Raw genomic sequence first — 17823 nt, 5'->3', positions numbered from 1 at the left:
CCTTTCAATCAAGTCTCTTTAATTATTTTGTTAGTATTTGCTTTATATTGTTCTTCTCTTCATTTGTAAAAATGTTAAGATTTAACCTGAATTGTAATTCATTTAAAAAAACATATTGTATACTGATGTCCATTTCTATTTATTAACTTCCATACGTATGTTACGTCCGTTTGTATAAACAGAATATTCCGAAAGTTCCTTTTTTTATAAGAAAATTTTCTATTTTTTTTTAAAAGGAAATTATGTAAGTTAAAATGTGTAAGATTAAAATTCTTAAAGTAACAACATTGTTCCAAAAGGCTATCGCTATCTTATATTTTTCACAATCTACTACAACTTTGTATAAATATAGAATTGTAAGACATCTACTGCCACTTTTGTAGGATATAATGTTGATATGTTATAATAATCATACTTAATACTTAATACTAATTTTTGTTAGGTAGTTTAGTGGTAGTTTAATTTAAAAGTTAATTTCTGTAAACATTGTAATTTTCAAGGTCGTTAATTTCAGCAAGGATGATTTCAATTCTCATAACATCAAATTGACGGTCTAAATTAATAAGCCACTCTAAAATGTGAGTAATAGTAATGTTCTTTCAATAAATCAACTCAAGTGAGTAATTACCCCATGGTAATGTAAATGTCTCCGTAAATTACTACACCTATTTTAAAATGCAATATAGCAGTATTATTCATTACTTCGAAAGAAAACAGTTAATAAAATACACGTACAAATACATTTTACTGATTCGTTTCTGAATACATACGAAGATAATATTATCGTCAGGCTTTGGGTATAAAATTTAAAATATCAATAAACAGAAGATTCCGTGTTCGAATATCGGTTTTCTCATTCTCAAACATTTCCGTATCGTAACCGCTTCAAAATTAATTCATTTCTAGTATATCACTGGGCGGTTTAACATACCTGTAAATTGATAGAATATTAATATCATATCTAATCAATTGTTTGTAGTTGATCGAAATTTATTTTTTTTTTTCAAGTTCAGATTATTATAGTCGTCAGTTGATTGGTGAGCAATGGATGCATTTTTTGCGTATTTTATTGGGGATGGTGTTTTTTTTTCAGAGTTTATAGTGTAGGCTTAATAGTAGTCGTTTTTAGGCGCGTTTGCTCACTATGTCGGTCGGTTAGTCGGTCAGTCGTTTGGTCGGTCGGTAAACACTAACTCAAATTTGCGCACGGGACTGCAGCCATGTATATGGCCTTGTTAGAAAAAGAGAGAAGGTGTAAAATCATGTTTGTTGACATTCTTATTGGTATGACAGAGGTATCGACAGAAGAGGAATGATAATGTTAAGATGTTTCACGATTGACCTTGTTCTGGATGTTTATCGTCCTGAATTGAAAAAGTGAAAGCTTTTCGAGATACTGTATGCCATTGAGTATAACACGCTGTGCATGGAGATTCGAATACGCCGTTAAAAAGACAATTTCCATTTCCATACAGCAGTATTAAAATACGCCAAACGACACTTTCTTCAAGCTATAAACATTACGGGACTGACTAATTTACATGGAGCCATATCATCAATATTCTGGTAACGACAGACTGGTTAATTATCACATGGTAAACAGTTTATTGAGATTTTCTTAGGAAATTGTTTAATCTATCTGACATAGCTTGAAGGGAAATATATAATCTTTGTTAACAAGTCGACTTTCATGGAAAAAATTTTGTTGAGAATAAAATTTCCAAAAGTCTAGGCATCATCACTAGACTTTCTTCTTTTTTACCCCCTAACATTCTTCGTATTCTTTACTGCTCCATTATCCTGCCTTATCTTAACTATTGCAATATTGTCTGGTGTAACTCTTATCCTTCCAGTATTAAAAAAACCCAACAAGGCTCTTTCATCTTTTCTTCTATTAATTCTAACCTTCCCAAACATCTTTCCTCTATGTTCACTCCTAATTCTTCAATTCATTATCATCATACCCGTACATGTTCAAAATTACATATTCTAACCCATAAAACCAACCACTTTCAACACATTAGGCATTCCGGACCCACTTTTTGGAACGATCTGCCACTCCCCATCTTAAACTCTGTTTCTAGCAAATCATTTTTATCTAAACTTAAAAGTCTCTATTTTTTTTTTATTTTTTTTTTTATTTATTTTTTTTTTTATTGTCTGTGTCAGTAATAGGTACGCCCTCCTCAAGATGTGTTTTTCATCTGTCTGGGCTTGTACCTTCTTCTTTCGAAATTTTGTTTAAATATATATTGTTCATTGAAATCAATTTTGTATATGAAAGGAGAAAATAAATGTTGCTTTAAATTGAATTGAATTGAATCAAGTTCAACTTCAAAGAAACAAAAACAAATCAAAAGTTCAAAAGAAAATGTCTGCTCGGCAGAGAGATTAATCATGTATCATTGTTATATCTTCTCTCTTTTCCCTCTATATTTATAATAGATATTGTGCACATTATTTAAAAATATCATTTGAAAATGTGCTAATTATATATTTAAGCAGTCGTTTCTAAATAATGAAAATAATTAGGCCTATACGTAGAAAGTGATTGATGGGATTTTTTATATTTTTACTCGCCAGAAATATTTAAAACACATATGCCTTTGTTTCAATAATGATTGTAAGTATTAAATGGATGTAGAATTTTGCAGATGTAATTGAGAAGGCAGAATTCAAAGGAATAATGACTTTAAATTAAGCACATTGCCTACAACATTTCTGCAATTGGTTTCCCGAATGCATAAATAGTTTCTTATTTCTCTTAACTAAACATTTCTCTCAAGGCCTAGAACCTTATCAAATTGAAGAAAACTATAATTTGTCTTAATTTTTGACATACAAACTGTTTCGAAGAATAATTTCATTACCTAATAATTTATTTTCCTCGTCAGTTTTGCAGCTTACCAATGACATTATCAATGATATTATCATGTTGTATCGACGTGCCGTTATTATTAATATTGCTCTTTTTAGTCGCGTGGAAATAACAGCTCACTATGTCGGTCGGTCGGTAAACACTAACTCAAATTTGAGCACGCGACTGCAGCCATGTATATGGCCTTGTTTATGAAGTTAGGCATGTCAAACGGGAAATGCATTTCACCAGTTAGTTTAGTTAGTTAGATTCTTTTTTATGTAATTCTATGTCAGTAGGCCTATATCAGTTACAGGTACGTCATAGGTAGACACGCATGTAGTACACTCTCTGCCCAGTCTTCTCTCACTATTACTATTGGGGTGGTCTATCGATTGGGAGGCTGACGCACTGACTAACAAGTTGCCAACAAAAAGCGTCGAAATAACCTTTTGCAAATGGAGGCTAGTGTATCGGTGTCAGGAATCGCTTTACAATATCCCATAATAGGATGTCAGAAGACGCAATACTGTATGAAATACATTGTAGCTAGATATGATACCGGATTGATAAGTTTTTGGCTTTATTGAAATTTATAAATGTTCTTGAATTGAAATTGGATTGAATTGAAATTATAGTCAGAATATTTGTGACAGTAGTGAGTCTGATTCATGACTTTGAGCTAAACTTCTAAAAGTATGCCATTTATACTTTTGATATACCAAAATACCATAAAACGCATTAATAGATTATACGTGTTTTTAATTCGAACTAATGACTAATAAATAGTATTATTAATTTTGTTTACGTAGCCAAATTATAAATTATGAGTCACATCACATATTAATAGTCCCTTTTTCTCCCCCATATACATTCTGAACGCTTTTCCAAAATGTGTTTTTTGGATTCATTTTACCTGAATGGGTGGACTAAAGTTGGACATTAATTTTGTCTTAGTGAACTAACAGAAATTGTTAAGTGGAAGTCTGATAAAAAGTACAGTAAATAGGCGATATTAACCGCACAGGTGTACAAACACCACGGGGTCGTATAAGGTCTGCGTGAAATATGACAGTTATGTACTGAGTATTAAATGGCTCCGAAGCAGGCGAGTAAAGTAGATATTGATGTATCATTTTGACGTACAACAGCTAGTATGTCGTTTTACTAATTGAATCTTATGATGGAATTATAATTCCATTACAATCAGCAGTACTAGCTCATTCTAAGAAATGGCCGATGGGAGAATAAACAAACCGTATAGTAATGATAAACAGAATCAAACTGAGGCTGGAATACCTTTCAAAATAAAATTTATTAAAAAACATGGCTGAAACATTGCATTGAGGACAAATTGTAAATTGTTATTATAATTTTTAAAATTAAATAAGAACGACTGGATATGTAGTTCGCGTCCTATGGAACCAATACGATGGTTAACAATATTTTTTTTTTCAAAAACAACAGTGGAATTACAAATCTAATTTGATATAATTATTTGTTTACAACACTGGACTGGATATGCAGTAAAATTAACACATGGAACCACAAAACGACTGGTTATAGCCTAATAATGCCTTCTTTACCTTTATTTTTTTTAAAGTAAAAATACCCAAGGAACCACAAAACGACTGGATATGTAGTTAGTATTGTTAAAATCATGGAACCTATAAAACGACTGGATAATAGCCTAACATTAAAGGAAAGCGCCCACTATTCTCGTACAAAAAATAGAAGGTTATAAAACAATATGTTATTTTGCTTATAATAATTATTATTATTGATTTAATTTCATGAATTTAAAGAATAATATTTTTCAAACTTGATAATAATTGTCTAAATGTCAAACAAAAGTCAGAAAATCTCCTTTGCATGGAACATAATAATTGAGTTTTGGAATAGACTGTAATCGAATTAATCTACATGAAATGCAGGAGTTTTAACACATCGTTTACTTTACTCTTAAGACGAGTGTATCATTATTATTCTAAGTTAATGACCGGGAACTCTTCTGAAAACAAATTAATGTCGCTGTTGAATAAACACACTTGAACAAGTAATAAAAACAACAAAGATTATTGAAATTTCAACAATGAACATTAGCTAGTAATACTGTAGTTAATATGTATTGCAGTTCATTCATTATTAAGTGTTAACTATGTACCGCAAAATGTGTGCCACATAATACCTACGGTATCACTTAAATCACGGAACCGAAAAAAAATATGGTGAAACAGCACTATTATTTATAGTATAAAAAACATATTTTTCTTATAATAATTTAATAATGTTCAACTGGATTAGAACTATTTACACAGATGAGCGGTAATGGTATGCTGAAAACCGCGTTATCTTGTCCAACGTATTATTGTTATCCTTATATTATTGTTTTTAAATAACATTTTATTTGAAAAGAGTATATTATTTTGTATTGGTTTGCTTTGGTTTAATTTAAAAAATACTGTGGCGTTATTATCAAGGTTATAATTATATTTTATATAAAAAATGTAAAAAAACCTCTTTAAATATTAAAAGTCATCACAAATTATTCATATTAGGTTATTACAACCTTGGTAATAGGCATCACTATTGATTTTTGTATTATTATTATTGATACAGAATTTATTTTAATCAAGTCAACCTCTTAGCTAGTTATCGTGTACTAACTATAGTGATTGAAGTGTTAAAGACAAATCTGTGGAGAGTCACCTTGATTTTGATCAACCAAGCTGTAATCCGCTTTGACGGTAATAAACGTTTACACTTAACCTTAAAGATAATATTTTCCCCATGAAAAAAAAAAATGTATTTTGTTGAATAGGCCTATGCTATTTTAATGTCGCATAGTAGTTAACTTTGACAAAAAAAAACTGCAATTTAACGCAACAAATAGTCAAATTGAAAGTCAATGGGTTTTTTCGTTTTACAAATGAAAAAATTATTTTTTTTCTACGGAAGTGATCAATATTATTAAAACTGCGAAATGGCATATTCAAAGTATTTGATTAATTTTCATTCAACCAAATTTGAAAACCGTACAAAAACGAAGTCACAGAGTAGACGCAGAGGATGCCAATTAGTTTTGGCCTGTTTTGGCATAGACTCTTCGTTGTTGGAATTCAATCGTAATATTTATTACGTTTGATGAAAACTACTCCAACTGAATAATGGTATTCAACAACGTGAAATATGCAGTTTAAAATCATGATTAAAGTGCTAGAAAATTTGATTGAAACATTTCAATCGACTTGAGCCCAGTCGGTCAAAAAGTTGAAAAGTCAATCGCATCCATTGAATATTCACCCGACCGATTAAAGGGAGCGCTGTTGTTTAATTACGTCCGGTTATGTTTGGGAAAAATTGTTCCTAAAAAAAATCCCCAGAGGCGTCTTAAAATGTCTTGAAGTCGATTTCAAGGCTGTTTTACATTGTTGTGGGAGAGTTATACTATTTAATTTACTGGTTGTGATGTCTGTTACTAAATTTTCGTTTTTGATTTGTTATTGAATTTAACTCTACGACATAGCAAGATAAATTTCAATATTATAGTAATTAGCTATTCTACTTATTTAGAGTATAAGCACAGTGCGATATTTCTTTGATGTGGACCAAGACGACTAAACGTTTAAAAACGCCAGTTTTGAGTATTTCCTCTGGCAACATAACGTCAGAGAAACACATTGGAAAGGTTAATAGTTTAATTAACTGGTAATGGAAATTCCAATTGTATATTTTCTGTACAATAAATCAATAAAGACGTTGTATTAGAAAGATTTTCTAATGAAAGAAACAGTGTTTCTAAAAGACGAATAAAAAGAAGGTAAACAAGAAATATTGCTTACAAAAAACGCCGCTCAACTTTTTTGACGTAACAGTTTTAATTATTGTTCTTCCTTGATTAAATTATACTTTTTTAAATTGATATTCTCTTTAATATAAGCAATAATGATTTATCATCAATGATTTTGTTTAACAATCCGTAGTAAACTAAGCAATAGTACTGTACATATTCCTGGATTAAGACCATAGTGACCCACATACCCCGATATTCCAGTAAATAACATTTCTAATTTTCCCGCCGCCGACAAACGTACACACTAATTAAACAATTAATTATCATTATTACACACCATTCCCCAAAAATATTTACCATAGAGGAAAACAAAATTGACAGCCATGGTTTATTGAAAGGTCTCACAGAATATTGTCTGCATACATCGCATAGATTCTCTTCTTCCAGACGTGGTTTGGGGTTTGCGCATGCCAAGTCCGAGTATCTAGATACCCATTTTTTCAGCCGTAGTAAACAATATGCTTCGGCGTGATACAGTTTCCTAACGCTTAACTCTTGAATATAACTGCCTAAATGCGCCACGAAAACGACTGTGTAGTTCTTTTAAAGTGACGGAAACTGTAATGATGCGAAATCGGGGATTTCCAATAATATTTCTACTTAGGCCTAAAACAACAATCTGAATGTTTGAACTAGTATAATAATTATGTTCTGATTAGGCAACTTTCTTTGTGCTCGATTAATGTTTAGTTGTTCAGAAAACAAGTGATCAATTTTCTGTTTAATATAGGGAAGATGTTCTTAAATATAATATATAGGTATTTATAATTGAAAAGACACCGTGAAACGGAAATTACTGAGTAAAAATAGGTGCTTTTACCAAAATGAAACAATAGATTGATTCAGATTGATTTGCTAAATAGGACAAAACAAATGACCTTTAATGTTGTTTACCAATACACGTGATCGAGGACCTCCAGTCATTTCTTTGTATTTCTTTATCATCTGGCTTTTTAAAATGTTCCTTCACTTTCATTAAGGATGGCATGTCTTTTCCTTTCACCTTTAGGTAACGATAATAATACCAAATTATATATACATTCAATGGTAAAGTTATCAGATAATTGTTCACTCTTGTTCTTATTGTATATGTGTCTATCATGAATTTCCCCTTTGATAACAAAGTTTTTTTGATTTGTATTGAAAGAACAAAAAAATCAATTGAATGATATACAGTATCATTGGGGCATATCGAATGAAATTACCCTGTTTACAGAAATATTGCCAAAAAAGCTAACTGGACATACATATTCTTCACAAATTGTTTCGGCACACTGCATTTTCACCCAATACTTGTACGGTGCCATTTCCACCATTCAGCATACAGATGGCTTTCAAAAAAGCGCTGTCATAACCTGAGAAAACAACGTTGTCTTCTGACACTATACGTTGACTCTTCTTTCAAACGCGTTTTGTCTGAGACAAAATTGACGCTTTTAAAGAAAAGTATGGTAATGGCCAGCAGACATAAACAGAACCCAAGTTGGAGGGCAAGGTTGGCGTCAGCAGACATGATAGTTGACGCTGACACGACAAGAGAATTCTGTGGCATTTTGAGCAATTATGCATACATTAATCACTAAGTTACTTAGGTCTAAATTTGTCATTTAAAAATGGAAACGAAGAAAGGAGTTTCCAACTAATTATATTTTTAAAATCAGTAGCTGCTACTGTATGCAGTTTATGACGTATCAATACTCATTATTGGTAAAGTAAGTGTGTAATTTATCCAAAGTACATTAATTTAAAGAGAGTTCAGATTACTTACACTTTGGTTTGTCACGTTTGTGGAAATACTACGGATTAAGAAATCATAGAGATCACGCCCACAGTAAGATGTAATGTTTAATTAAACAATTTCATTAAATAAAACGTGCTCTTGAGATGTTGTGTATTACCAGACTGACGGTTAAAATGTACTCTGATAAGAGGCAAAAGGCATAAAAATACCATTTGTAGTTTATTTTTCAATTTTTACAACGTCCCGATAATATTGCTTTGTGTTTTTTTCATTCTTTTTTTCTCGTTTATATCTCCATATTTTATCCTCGAAAAAGGAAAGACTACCAATAATGATACACAACTGATGAGTGTTGGAAGTAGTGCGGGACCGAGTTGGATCGAAAAAAACTTGTTTTTTAACTTTTATTGTTACATACTAATCTTTAATATCATTATCAAATAAAAATTGCCTAAATCAATTTTAGTTGACATTTATACAATTATTTTACACTTATGCCTAAATGATTGTGAGTTACATGATAAACAAGCACGAATGTGCGATACTCGGGGTACAGCAAAAGAAGTTGTAATGACGTCATAAGAGGGGATGTAACGTCACATCACATCAATAATCTCGCTACCAAATACGGCTATATTCCGAAAAGTTACGTCCCATACGTCCCAATGGCATAATTACGGTAAATTATGAAATCTCAATTGAAAGCGGGAGCATAAGTGACGTCACAATATCATAAATCGGTTTGACTGTATATATTCTTATTCTCCAAGTCAAGACATGAAATGACACCACCAAACACATCTATATTACGACGAAAATCGTTTGGCAGGGTACCATCTTCGAGACGTCATATGGCTGCATCCGGTTTGAAATTTAAAAATCCGGCTCTATAGCTTTGAGGACATGTCCCTGTTGTATACCCATGCCAAATCCCAGCTCAATACTACAACAAATAGGGAGGAGTAATACTTTATAAATCGCACTTTTTTCGATTGGAACCATGTTTATAATAATTTTGCATCCGGTTGAAGTACGAAAATTGTCTCTATATAGCTTTTTTCACCTATTATCCTAGAGTATATGCATGCCATGTTTCAGAGCCGTCAGACGACGAGTAAAGAACTAGTAGGACTTTAAAGTTGGCTCAATAGTGTCCAGATGGAAGAGGAAGAGGAGAAGATAAGCGAGTCCTAGACTCGGGTACCCCGAGTAAAAAATAAGTTCCTTACCAATACGTTCCACATAGCACGGTGTCCGGCTGAAACCAAATATCTTAGAAGCCGGCTTAATATTATCTTCATGGCTGAAAACCGCACAGCTCGACATCTTAACAAGAGCATAGCAACAATATTTTGCAGTTTTGCTATGTTAATATTAATCTTTGTCAAATACAATATTTACACATACAAATTTACTTAAAATAATAATATTAATTTTACATTACATTTTATTATATAATTGTATTATTATATACTAGACATAGTAAATTACCCACTTCAAAATAAATAAAACGATTTCTCGGTTTAATCGAAAATTTAAATCTTATCTAAACATTATCTAAAATATGAAAGTAAACCATTTCAACACATGCTATAAAGACATAATCATCCAAGCATTAACTTGTTGTGTACTTATTTGTCGTTTTCCACAAAGACGTAATTTAATGCATTGATAACAGTGGAAATGAGGTAGTTTATTGTTATTTTTGTAATTTGATTTACTGTTAGAATGTAGGCAGGTGCTATGTATTTTGAAATATTGTTATGAAGAAAATGTATAACAAATATAAACTGTTGTTGATGAAACTGCTCGTCAAAAATGTGTACACTAAATCATGTGAATCTAAATTTAAAACAATGGCTAAACTGATCATTATTACGCTGTTTGTTATGTTAACTACAGTATTAGGCCTACGGTATCTCAACTCCATCATCCTGAACTGGCACAGATAATGGTATACAAATAATGAATGTTTACGAGTTGAAAGATTGACTGTTCTATTCAACGAAAAAATGATACACATCTTGAATCAATGTCGAAGGTCACTTGCTTTTTATGATGTTTATATTAATATTTTCAAGATATTAATTTCATGACTATCTTCCTCTTCAAGGTTGAAAGTGAAAATTATTACTGTGTATATTATTTGATTTTTTTAAATTATTATTTTATTATCATTACGTTATACATTTACTTATTATACTGATTGTTTCAGCATTTTTCTCGGCTGTTTAAAGTTTCTAGAAAATTAAAGTTAATTTAATTATATCATCACATAATTATTATTAACTAACCATTATAACAAATTAGGCCCTGCATGTGCTGTACTATCTGCTAAATGCACACTAACGATATGCCGGTAATCACACATCATTAATACTGTTACTACACTGATTAATTTTAAAAATGGATAATAATGTCAAAGTTCCGGTGTACTCATTCGCTCGATAATTATACAGTCATGCACTAATTATCACGAACCCTGTGGAAAATTGTTTGATAAAACCGAATGATAATGTATAATCATTTAAATTAAAGACATAGGCCTAAGGAAATGACATGATTTTTGCAATGTATACGAAGAAACAAGAAAAGTAAATTGGTTGTTGTCATTCACTTTGACCTCTAATGAACATTTATGTTAGCAAAGAGAAAGTAACCATCTTTTGCAATACTAAACATCGCATGATAGGCCTCCTATTCAGTGTAACTTTCATAAAGCCTGTTTTCCACAAGGCGAATTTGGTCGAGCGAATCATCCGAGCGTCAGCTTATACGCATGCGTATTATTCATACATAGTTCCTTCAGTTTTTCGCTTAAGCTCTGCCTACACTATCTTACATTACCTTTAAAAAATGTGATGTACCCATATATGGACATGTATGATGTCATATCACTACCATATTTGGATATAACACTACCATACTTGGGCACACTTTTTTTCGTCAAACTAGTTTGATAGTGTAGACAGAGCTTTATGCGTAGTAACACAGTTTCTACGTTTTTTCGCAACCAATCTGAGATCAGTCAAAGAGTGGTCATGCGTTCATGCTTACTAATGCGCAGCAGACACGCGATGTAAGTTCTTGAAAATCAAAAAAAGATTAAAATTAAATTAATAATAGATTATATTGAACTTCGATTGAGGATGACTATCAACAAAAAATTCACGCTTTCCACCAAAATAACACACAGATGCCCTACCAATGATTAAACCAATCAGGATGTTGAATTAACCAATGTGCCTTTGCGGTATTGTCTGATTGGTTAACAACTCATTTCATTCTGAATATGGTAGAGCGGAAAAGCACAAGTAAATGAAACATTTTAAAACCAATCTTCCTGATTATTCTACTCAATCATAAACTGAACCCACCTACTTCATCCCTGAAACCATAATGAAAATGTCACCGTTTTTACAAACATAATGAACTCCTGATTTTATGTGCAGGCTATTTATTAGTAACGAAAATTGAGGGATGTTATCGACTCTAAACGTGGGCTTTAAAACATTCAGGTTTCTACTGTCCATAAATTATCATCTCGTGGTGAATAAATCTATACAGTGACTGTTAAACTTGAGCAGGAATATAGTTTCCAATAGATAGTGTTTGTATGTCTTTTATACTCCAATTGTTAACATGCTGATCTATGCATAAAACGTAATCATTTTCATATTGTTTGCTTACTAAATTTATTATAAAACATATACAGCATGATGTACCGTAAACCAATAATGTGAAATTGCGTTTCTCAAGAACCAAGAAATTAAATTTAATATTACAGTTATGTTACTATTTTTATAGAAACTGGAATTTCGGCATTTTCGCGCAAACTCTTTCCCGGTTAGCTTTAAGTTAAGACATGCTACATACTACACACCTTACGACCTCAAGATCTGGATGGAATCATACCATCTGAATATAGAATATAATAATATCATAAGAGAAATCTTTAATCCTTCAAGGATACACCCTTCCCTATAACACTCTTTCCTTTTCACCGTTCAATTTAATACTGATATTATTTATATAAGCACATTTTTATCGTTATCTTATTCAATAATCAAAAAAATGTATAAAGTAACGTTTAAACTTCTGTTATATTTCTAAATTATTTTTTTACCATAGACCATTTCAAAGAACATTATTATGAAATTTAAAAAAAAAACGTTAACAATTCTCTCTTCTTTATAGAGATACAGATTCATTTTATTATCCAATAATGACAACTACAGTGTTCATATCTTGGCTTGCTTAAATAACTATAAATATAAAAGAACTATAAGTACAGTATAATCCTCTTCATTACGAAATGAGGCAACCAAAAATATACATGATTAATGTTCTTTTTTTTATTACAGTAAAGAGACAAAATTATCAATAGTTAAACTTAAAAGAACATATATATTAATAATCATTTTATTTTTAAAACAATTGGTTTTCGATCAATGGATGTTATATAATTGTACAAGTTAACATTATATTACATAATATTATTATGTTCAGAATGGTATACAGTATGTTGCGTATTCACCTGATTGCCATTCCCTCCAGCTATACTGTAATACTCTCCACGTTCGATTATCTGCTTAATTCAGCAAGAAAAACTATTAAAATAGATTAATAAATTAAAAGAGTAAAACACACGCGTTTAGATTCTGTAACTTAAGCCAGTAGAACATTATCTTTAGCCTATATAAGTCACTGGCTTTACATACATGTAATGCTTGTGTTCATTAAATGTTCTACTTTCTCAGCTTACATAAATTCATTTTTGTCAACTTTTTGGCGACTCGATATACATTTTGAAGACGGTTTATTTTTTAGTAGATCGATGGCACTTTAAAATACGACATCCAATAGAGAACATAAAAAATGAGTTATTAGGAAAGTATTTTTTCAAAGATGTGTAAAGTAACAGTCACCTAATTCTGTCACTAGATACTTTCTAACTGACTTGCAATAGTCAGTTAGATACTATCTAGTGATATATATAACCTTTTTTACAATCTCAGATTAAGAGTATACATAATAATTATAATTTATTTTATTTATTAAATATAAAGTAAATACAAAATTAATTGAAGTTATGAATGGGGTTAATCTTTAAGCAAAAGCTTTAGACGCAAAGCCCATTTAAATGAATAGGCCTACATTTGAAATAAATAAATAAATATGTAAATAAATAAATAAAATCAGTACCATAATAATTGTTACGATAATAATAACAATACTAACAATAGAAATAAAGCAGTGATAATAACAAATCAAATGCTGTGAGAAAATGAATTAACCAGGAACAAACATATCATGAATTTTATGTTAGAACATAGCAATACTAGTTAACATTTTAATGCCATTTGGGTAGTTCGTTCCACAAGTTAGTGCCTCTGTATGTGATGCTGTATGCAACAATAAAGGTAAAACCCATGCCAGGGGTTTACTGGTGATTGACTGCCAGTTGCTTCCAGATACCAGCCAACCTGCAGGTTATGCGTTAAAATATGATTATAGTAAAACAAAAAACCGGATTGTTTGTGTTTTGTTTGTTTGTTTTTTTGCTTAATTGAAATCAAAATTCAAATTATCTACTGCGCATACAATTTTCTGTATCTTATGAACCGTAAAAATGTAACATCTAAAGTTACAACAAAATGTAATGTGCCCTGAATGATGATGTCATATCACTACCATATTTGGGCATATCACTACCGTATTTGGGCACACACTTTTTTGGTCCAACTAGTTTGATATTGGAGACTAGTTTGATAGTGTAGACTTAAGTCCTCAGCGTCATGAGTAACCAGATCGGTAGAATGGCGCTATACAAAAAACATTATCATTATCTAATAGTCTCAACATTGACTGTTCGATTATTTCCATGTCATTATTATCTTTATAAAATTGTAGGCAAATACGTTTACAACTTCTGAAAAACATTTAATGAAACATTCTTTGAAACTATTGGATCTTTACAATTGTCTATAAGTCATTAGAAACAAACGTCAAAGAAATAAGATCCCTAACTATCTGTAAACCATATTGTAGCATTTTTTGTCTTCAGACAGGTTTGTAAAGAAAGAAAAATTACTATAAGATATCTGCTTGAAATTATGAAAATGGTCGTCATATCGATTGTAATATAATACGTTCATCCATAGGGACTAAATGATATATAATTCAGTTTGTAGTCCGTTTTACCTTTCTATAATGTTTGTTTTGTTTATGTTACTATGATACAATAGATGATATATTATAAGATGAATCTTAAGATAAAGATTTACAATTAGATTATCTTGTCTGTCAACGGTATATATTTCTCGTGAAATGAAGGTAAAACTGTTGATGAGGTGTGATTGACATTACAAATTACTTATTGTAGTAGTCGATTGATAAAAACAAACATTTATGCATGCGTTCGTGCTATTTGTCTTCTAGAATTGTTTCATTCATGTCATACTGGGCACATACACTAACGTCACTCATGACGTTAGCTAATACCCAGAAACCACAACTGACACGTATCATGGATTCTTTCACCTTAAATATCATCCCATAATGTCTTGTTTTGGATCACGCCCTCTTTAAAACTTAACATTAGAAAAAATCTTTAAAATTGAATTTATCATTTTAAGACACGATGAAGAAATAATATCGTATCTTCATGTAAGGTTTCCATCACGTCTACTACGCACAATTCTTTTGCGCGCAGTGACCGAAACATGTAGATGGCGACCAAAAAGGTATATAGAGGGCGCTGCTGTAATGTATCATCCAGAGCCATATATATAAAGAGTTACGACATTGGATTATAGTCACGTGATATGCAGATCAATTTGTGTCAAACTTGTCTCCGTTAATGCATGTAAAGTATAGGAGCAAGAAAATACTTTAAACTTTTTCTTATATTTAAAAAAATGTAATTGCACATTTTACGGTGAAATATCGATGTGCACAGCGTACAGAAGTACTTGCGGCAAAGAATATTGCGCGCGCGTGCGCTAGTACATTATAAAGTTCGATTGATTGATTTTGGAACGAAACATCTCATAACTACGTCCTATTAATAACAATTATGTAATATTTTCAATTCATAATGCATGCTTTGATGACTAAATAAAATAATAAAGTGTCGTGGATATATTTGTTAATATATTGAATAGGGTATGAACAATATTAAAATAATAAAGGCAAATTATTACAAATGAAATGATGAACGAGTCTCTGAAAGTTTGTGTCAAAAACACACAGAGAGCCATATACTGTATAAAAAGAGGGGTGAATTTGTGTGTTTTTTGTATTGGTTCATGCTTTGATGTATCCTGACTTGCATGTAGGCCCTAGCATTTATTCTTTTGTTATTATAGACACAATATATATATGTTACCAAATTAATACCATTAATAAAATTAATTACTAAAATAAAAACGGAATATAAGCGTTATTTCATAGACAAAAAAATCTAAAAATAATGCATGAACTATAGGAAAACGCTATACAAAAGAGACACGCGCGCCCTCAGCGTGCGAATTCTTTGACACAAAAATGGCTTCTAATTTTCAATGTCGTAACTCTTTATATATATGGCTCTGGTATCATCCAGAGCCATATATTGAGAGAGTTACGACTTCGAATGGATTAGAAGCCATGTTTGTGTCCAACTATTCCTATGTAGCGTATGGAGTTAAGTCTTTTGTTTTGAAAATGTATAACGTTCAAAAGGCTTTAATTATCGAATTTAATATCAAAACAATCAATTTGATTAAAGGTTTTTGTTAAAATAATAAAAAAATTATAAAGTTACTGCGAACATGATTTAAAACAACAAAAATAGCAATTTCGGAACGGCTCTGGCTGTGCGCTCCATGCACGCTCTACGCGTGCGCGTTTAGTTTGTACAGCGATTCTCTATAGTAATGCATTGTTTTTACATTTTCTTGTTTAAAATCATGTTCGCAGTTACTTTATGATTTCGTTATTATCTTAACAAAAGCCTTTAAACAAATTGATTGTTTTGATATTAAATTCGATATTTAAAGCCTTGTGAATGTTATACATTTTTAAAGCAAATGACTCGACTCCATACGCTACATAGGCATAGTTGGACACAAACATGGCCGGTGTGCACACCACGTGACTTTCTAAAATCCGTGAATGCAATGACGTAAATCTCTCTATATATGGCTCTGGTATCATCTTCCAAATTTGATTTTGTAGTACTTTTTTTCAGAAACAAGCATCATTGCCAACATCCTCTGTCAAAAATTTCACTTTAAAAGTAATGCACAATTCTTGTTAAAGACTCAAAATGTGTTGAGCTAAAGGATGGAAAGTATAGTTTGTCCATGTAACAATACTGTGAATTTAAATGGAATAACGAACAGCCCTTTAAAGACTCTTGCTTATGAGATTTACACACAAAAAACCCGATTTTATACAATTAGTTAAATAAAATGTATTATTATCAATTATTTTTTAAATTATTCAATATAAAAAATGAACTAAATTATAGTGCTTTATATCGAATTGTAGAATTCATTTAGTGGATGTTAATTTAAAAAAACGAGTCTAAAAAAAATTCCGAAAAACGAACCGTTGTTGAGAGTCGCGTCATATTCATGTTTATCATCACAAAGTTAACCTGTATTATGTATTAGGTTTTTTTTTCTAACTACAACGTTTTACATAAACATCAATCGTTCACTGATACTAATGGGACGTGTACGATGAAGTTGTAACGTATTAATCAAACAGTTTTTGCAAATGCTAACGGAAAAGAACCCTCGAACGCCCTTTCAAACTGTCTCAAACCAGGATAATTAATATACGTAACGTATACTGATATAGTCATAATATATTTCACTTCCTTCCAAGTACATAATTTTATTTTTGATTGGCCCACGGCGATCGTCTGCTCTAGTATTATTGGGTCTAATAAGAACCGCGTATCCTCATTATACATACATATTTACGTGTTCGCGGAAATTTCATTGTAGAAGATATATGAGAAATTATCTCTTAGACAATAACTATAGCACGTACGTCACCAATGGGAACATATAATAGTTTCATATAGAACATTGAAATAATTATTGCTTACTAAAATATCAATCAATCTAAATCGATGCGTAATGAGATGACAAGTTGATACGAATCGTTCTCTGTCTATTTTGTCACATCTATTGAAATTTAAATATGGGTGTATAATGTATACGGTAGTTGTCAACTGCACGTGCGAATACACCCAGTGGCTAAAATTGTCTGCAAAACGGAAAAAAAATAAAGCAACACGATATTCCTACTGTTAAATTCGGTCGGTCGGTCGGTTGGTCGGACGGTCCGTCGTCAGTCGGAAAACACTAACTTGTA

This window comes from Antedon bifida, chromosome 10 (assembly GCF_963402885.1).
Source record: "Antedon bifida chromosome 10, ecAntBifi1.1, whole genome shotgun sequence".
Classification (NCBI taxonomy): domain Eukaryota; kingdom Metazoa; phylum Echinodermata; class Crinoidea; order Comatulida; family Antedonidae; genus Antedon; species Antedon bifida.
Note: the sequence above shows the minus strand (reverse complement) of the source record.